This window comes from Crocuta crocuta, unplaced genomic scaffold, assembly GCF_008692635.1.
Source record: "Crocuta crocuta isolate KB4526 unplaced genomic scaffold, BGI_CrCroc_1.0 scaffold130, whole genome shotgun sequence".
NCBI lineage: Eukaryota > Metazoa > Chordata > Mammalia > Carnivora > Hyaenidae > Crocuta > Crocuta crocuta.
In genome coordinates this window covers 5706341-5712439 of record NW_027527920.1, presented here as the reverse complement: position 1 = coordinate 5712439, position 6099 = coordinate 5706341, and the positions used below count along the sequence as shown (strand labels likewise).

General features: G+C 59.3%; 1 protein-coding gene across 1 annotated transcript in view; it reads left to right on the top strand.

The window, feature by feature from the left end:
* CORO2B (coronin 2B) overlaps positions 1–6099 on the top strand; it is a 68917-nt gene that overhangs the window by 46318 nt on the left and 16500 nt on the right. The gene's annotated exons all lie outside the window — the stretch shown is intronic.

Sequence of the window (6099 nt, the reverse complement as noted above, 5' to 3'; positions counted from 1 at the left end):
AGGAGCGCGGCGACCCCAGCCTCTGTCCACTCAACCAAGTGTCGTCATGGCACGATCCACACAGTCCGAGCTAGAAGTCTCTGCCTCCCACCCCCCACCCCGGTGTCCCGTGTGTCACCAAGGCAGCCAGCTGGGACAGAGAGGAGCAGTGATCAGCTGGATGAGGGGCAGGACAGACAGGCCAGGGCTCACGGAGCTCCCTGGCTCCGCCTGACTCAGGGGGAGGGAGGGAGGGCCCCTCGCCCCGGCAGCTCCACCTGGTCCTAGCTCAGCACCTTATTGTCCCGGCTGTGAGTCGGGCGCCCTTTGCTCCAGCAGCCCCGCTAATAAGCCAGCGATCCACGCTGCCTGTCAGGAGGAGGCGTCAGGCCCTGGCCCCGACCACACCAGCCAGGTGGCCCTCTTCACACACTGACCGAAGGACCGCAGTGTCCCCGCCGCACTCCCCCGGGTGCTGCCCTTCAAAGGGAGCTTGGCTGGGGAATCTCACGGACCGGGACTGAGCCTTGGTGCCAGTGCTTGCCAACTGGGTGACCAAGGGCGTGTGACTTGCCCTCTCCGAGCCTCTGCTTTGCTCCTCTGGGTAATGGCAATAATGATACGTGCCTTTGGCAGTTGCTGTGAGGAGGAAGGGAGGTCTGTGCCCAGCACTGTGCCTGCTGGTCTTGATGCCGCTCCGGAAACAGCCACTAGTAGAAGGGCAAGGTCACTGGCCACTCACTGAAGTGCAGTGCAGACCAAAGCCCAAGCACTAGGCACACGGGGAGGCAGGATTCGTGCCGGAAACGCAGAAAGGGGCAGGGAGCCAGGGAAAGCTAACTGCTGGCAGAGAAGGGGCTGAAGGAGGCCCAGGGAGAGGGTGCAGGCCTGGGCGCAGGGGCAGGGTCCCCGGGCCGCTGTCACAGAACACCAGACTGGGTGGCTGATAGAGTGAGCCACTTCCTACTCACAGCTCTGGAGAAAAGTCCAAGATCACGTGCCAGCATGGGGGAGGACGGCCCTCATTTCCTTGTATGCCCACGTGGCGGAAGGGGCTGGGGTCCTTCCGGAGGCCCTGATAAGGGCACTAATCCCACTCTCGAGGGCTCCGCCCTCATGATTTAGTCACATCCCAGGGGCCCCGAGTCCAAATACTGTCAGCCTTGGGGGTAGGATTTCAACATAGGTAGGGGACGCTGCTTACCCCAGGGATCAGGGAAGGGAAGCTAGTGGCCGGGAGGGGTCAGGGCTGGTGGAGAGGAGGGCCCCCACCCCCCCCACCCCCGCCCTGAGCCAAACCAGCCCTGGGATGTGGCTCGGCCAGGGGGAGGGGAACACCCAGGGGAGGAGTGTGGCCGGCAGCGGTGGGAGATCAAGCAAAAGGACACCAGGACCGGGGCCACAGTGGGGAGGGATGGCCCGGGGCCACCTGTCCAGAGAGAAGGAGATTAAGTCTTTGGTCCGGAGAGGAACTAAGCTCTTGATCCAGCCTCCAGTCCAGCTGCCCCAGAAGCAGCAGCTCGGAGCCCCCCTTAGCCCTTCTCAGTGTCCAGCCCTCTCTGGCCTCGGGGCCAAGGTTCTTGGCAGTGGAGCTAACAAGCCCCCAATGCTGGAGTAGCCCCTCCCTGAGGCCCAAGGGGAAGCACCGAGTCCAAGGTCACACAGGGAGGAAGGTCACAGGCAGGGTCAGAACCCGGCTCTCCCGACTCCCAGCCAGCGGTCCTCAGCACCCCACCAACGGTCTCAGGTTTACAGATGAGGAAACTGAGGCCACAAAGGGCTGGCAGTTCAGATCCATCAGACATTCAGCATTTACATCTCCGTGTCTTGTCTGAGCAGGGCGCGTGCCAGGCCCCCACCGAGGGCACACGGAGGGGAGGTGTCCTCCGCAGGTCCAGGGAGAGCTGATCTGTAAGGGGAAGGAGCCTGCAGCCCCCAAGGTCAGGGACGGAGGCCAGTCGGAGCTGCCAGGGCTGTTGGGACGGACCTTCCTGCTCCCTCAAAGCGCCTCGAGGGGCAAGCCACTGAGACACCCTCCCTCGACCCACTGTGGCCCAGATCATCAGCGCACTGCACATCAGACCCAACATCCAGAACCAGGGTCAGGAGGTCAGCCAGCAGACCTACCAAATGCCAGGCACTGTGCTACTCATTGAGGTTGGGGGGTGGGGCTAGGGAGGGGACCTGTGTGAAGCGAGTCTGGCCCGTGTCCCCAGGCGGTGCCTGCCCCCCTCCTCTCACCCCTCCACTGCCCTCTGCTTGTCTCTCAGAACGTCCAGAGGACACTGAAGGGAGCCAGCAAGCCCTCCCTGCACGGGAGCTCCTTTCCCATCCGCCCCATCCCTGAAAATCCTCTGGTGAAATCCATCCCCCATGCCCTCCCCTCCCCCAGAGAGGGAGGAGGACCTTGGAGTCGGACCCCACCTCTCCAGGGGGGGCCAATGGAACGTACCCAGGCCCTTTCCCGAGGGGCTCCCGTCCTGAGGGAGAGGTAGGGGCCATAACTCTCCCTGGCATCTGGCAGAATCCAGTTCTTTCCGCCGCTGGGTGATGTCACCTATTGTTGAAGGGCTGTGCTTTTTATAGCTTCTGCTGCAGCTCGGGAGGGTGGCTGCCGGATGGCGGGGAAGGGCTCTGTGGGTTTCCAGCCGCTGCTCCTAGCCTTCCCAGAGGGCCAGCAGCTGCAGAGAGAAGGAGAGCTTTCCAACAGCTCAAGGAGAGGGAAAGGGTGGTCCCAGGGGGGGAGAGGGAGGCAGGCCCCTCTCCCTGGTGGGCTGAGCTCAGCATCTTTTCTCTGCCTTCTCTTCCTCTGCTCCTTTATCCAAAGGCTGCCCTCCCACCCCACCCCCACCCGCAGAGAGGATGCCCCTCCCAGAGGCGCTGGGAGTGGGATGGGGCAGGATGTCAGCCCTGCGGGGAAGCAGCCAGAAGCCACCCACCACCCTGTCCCTTCACACACACACACACACACACACACACACACACACACACGAACTAATACCTCTTGGAGCTGGAAGGGAGCAACGTGCCCCTTTCAGAGACAGAGGGACAGTCACCCTCAGAGAGGTCAATGGCCTGGCTGAGGCCTCACCGACATACCCGGTGGCACCGCAGAGAAAGCGGTGGTGTGGCTCTGTGTCCAACACCCAGGCTCAGGAGTCCATAGGCCTGGGTCCCAATCCTGGTTCTGCCCCTTCCCAGACCTGTGACTTCGGACCAGTTTCCTTACCTCTGTGCACATAAGGTGCACCCTGTAAAATGGAGAGCATATTGGGCTCTGCCTAAGATGAAACACACTGCGGTTCCTGTTTCCTGTCTCCCGGGAGCTCTCTCTAGAACGCCCCCAGGGCACCCCGAGAGCTGGAGTCAGAGATCCAGTGCTCTTTCCATCTCATTCTTTGCTCGCTGAGCCCCCAAAGAGGCCTTCTGTCACTGGTTTCCGAATAAAGACTAAGCTGAATGGTGAACCTCAAAATCCAAGAGAGAAACCCCCTATCCCCTTCCAAGCCAGGATTACAGGGGTGAATTTGCATCGACCCAGCTCACCGACAGCCGGAGTAAGGGCTCCCCCTTATTGCTGAACCTGCTGCTGATGTGATAGCTAAGCTTCTGGGCTCCTAGGATTCTTCCACTGACTCATTCATTCAGCAGGAACATGCCAGGCACTGTTCCTTGCTCTGAAGGCAAAGGTGGTGACTTAGAAGACCCTGCCCCCGCATGGTGGAGCCGGCCAGCCAGTGGGGTGGCGTGGCAGGTTGTCTGTGCGCTGGCGCTGGGGAGCTGCTCTCTTTTTCGGAATCGATAGGCAGAAGGACAAACCGTGCTCTCCCCGAGGTATCAGATTCAGTCCATGGGAGAAGGAAGGAATGGGGAGGCCGGTAAGGTCAGAGCCCGGATTTGAACAGAGCTTGTTAGACTGCAGAGCCACCCCTCCCCAGGCAAAGGGACACTTAAAGGTTTTGTAACTTTATTAGCCACCCCTGTCAGCCGTCTCCCGCTCGCCTTGTCCGCACTGTCTGCTGTCTCCCCCACAAAACTGTGAGCTGCTGAGACGATGGATACGCTCCCCTGCCCCATGCGTAGGATGCGTGATACAGTAGGACATGGGGCATATTTTGTTGCATTGGATGGAACGGAGTTAAACAGCGCTCTGACCCACGGGCCTCAAAGGGGACACAGCTGGCTTGCTAGAGAGAGTGTTTTGCTGCATTTCTCCACCCCTTCCTTCCAGAAATCCGGTTTGTCTGTCCTTATCAGGTTTCCTGTTGAATTGAAGTAACTTTCCAGAGCGACCTCTGAGCAGAGCCACGGTGTCCTCCCACACCCATCCTCTCTTCTGCTTCAAACAAATCTCTTGAAGACCAAGAGGTTGGAGCTCCGTTTCCAGCAACTTAGGCCCACTGTGAACTCGGCTCCTCCTCTGAGCTCCCATGGCACACGGTGCCAGCTCTGGGCTATAGCAGTGGACCAAACAGAGCCAGTCTCTCTCCCCTCCCCAGTGATACATTCAATGATGTCAAAAGTGGAGAACTTCAGGAGATTTCCTGGGATCGCCTCCTCGTGCAGATGAGGAAACTGGGGCCTGGGGAGGGGAGTGGCTGGTATCATATGGGGATAAGGCAAGGTGCCTCTCTCCTCTGTAGGACATTTCCCATCGGGTCCCCCAAGCACTGCCTGGGACCCTACACCAACAGTTATTGGTGAAAACCGCTCTTTTGGCCTCCCCCTGGGCTCGGCTCCATGGCTGGGACTTGGATCCAGTTCAGAGGTTGAACCCGGGGCCCAGACACATCCTGCCACCCCCACCCCCTTGGCTCAGCCCCTGGGTTCCTAGACAGAGCTGTGACCCCAGCAAATCCGCTCCTGGAGCTAGGAAGCCTCTGGCCCCCAAGGACATGAAGCCCGAGGTGGTCTCAGCCACATGCCTCTCCATGGTGCGCGTTTCTCTCTTCATCATCCAGACAAGGAGCCTGAGCCTCAGAGAGGCCACCTGGCTTTCCAAGGTCATCCAGCCAGGGAGTGAGATTAGAGCCCCCGCTCCACAGGCTCCCTGGTACCTCTACCTTACCCTGGCAGGGGACGCGCCTCAGTTAGCTGGACGCTCAGGAATTGGACTGTTTTCATTCCAGTGAAACTCGGCCCGAGCAAAGCTTCTTCCTGAGCGCTCCGTGACCAGGTGGGACACAGATGGCTTCTGGCTGCCTGCTCTGCTACCTGCCAGCCTGCCCCGCACCCGTCAGGCTGATGCACCTGCAATCCCCCCAGCCGCCGTGCCCAAGCGCGTGCACGCTGGTCATCTTTTTGTCCCCTCCCCCCTCCCCGCATCCCCAACCCCTCTTTTCAAACTCGGGCCAACATCGTATCTTCTAGCCCTGCTCTGCCCAGACCTTCCCACCTTGGCTCCCCTCCAGCTCTGTTTCCATGAGTGAGTTCTCTGCCCTTATCTGCAGGCACGGGGTGAGCTCCTCGCAATCCGTTGGCTAGCAGGACTCTGCCTCGGAGGTGTGTGTGGCATGAATGAGGCTGTGATATCTGTTTCAGAGATGTCTCTCAAAGTCACTCTCCTGCCTCAGTCAGCACTTGCACACTGACTGCCTGGGTGCCCATGTGTGTACATACTTGTCCGTCATCCTCAGGACGCGGGAAAGGTGTCCATAGGCAGCATCCTCTGCCTCCAAATGCCTCCTCTCATGACCCTCAACGTCTCATCCCTTTGAGTCCAGAAGCGTCTAGAGTCTCCTCCACAAGTGCAAACTCGAAACACAGAAAATGATGCCGAGTAGTTCTAGGAATCAAAGAAACGCAAGCCCGAACAGTGAGACGGCGTTTTCAACCCTACTGGGTGGGCAGAAGGCTATTTTTGAAGGTAGAGAGGTAGAGACCTAGGTAAAGAAGCACTCTCAGACTCGCTTGGCGAAAAGTGGGGCAGTTTTTGGGGACAGTTTTACAGGAACTATTAAAAAAATGAAATGCTTGGAGGCACGTGCCCCACAGAAATATCCACACTCAACCTTGTGTGACAGGGCCGTTCGGCACAGAGTGGATGGCAACAAGGACAAAAGTGGGCGGGACCCAGGCGTCCGTTAATAGAGGCTGATTAAATCATGGTACAGTCATGCA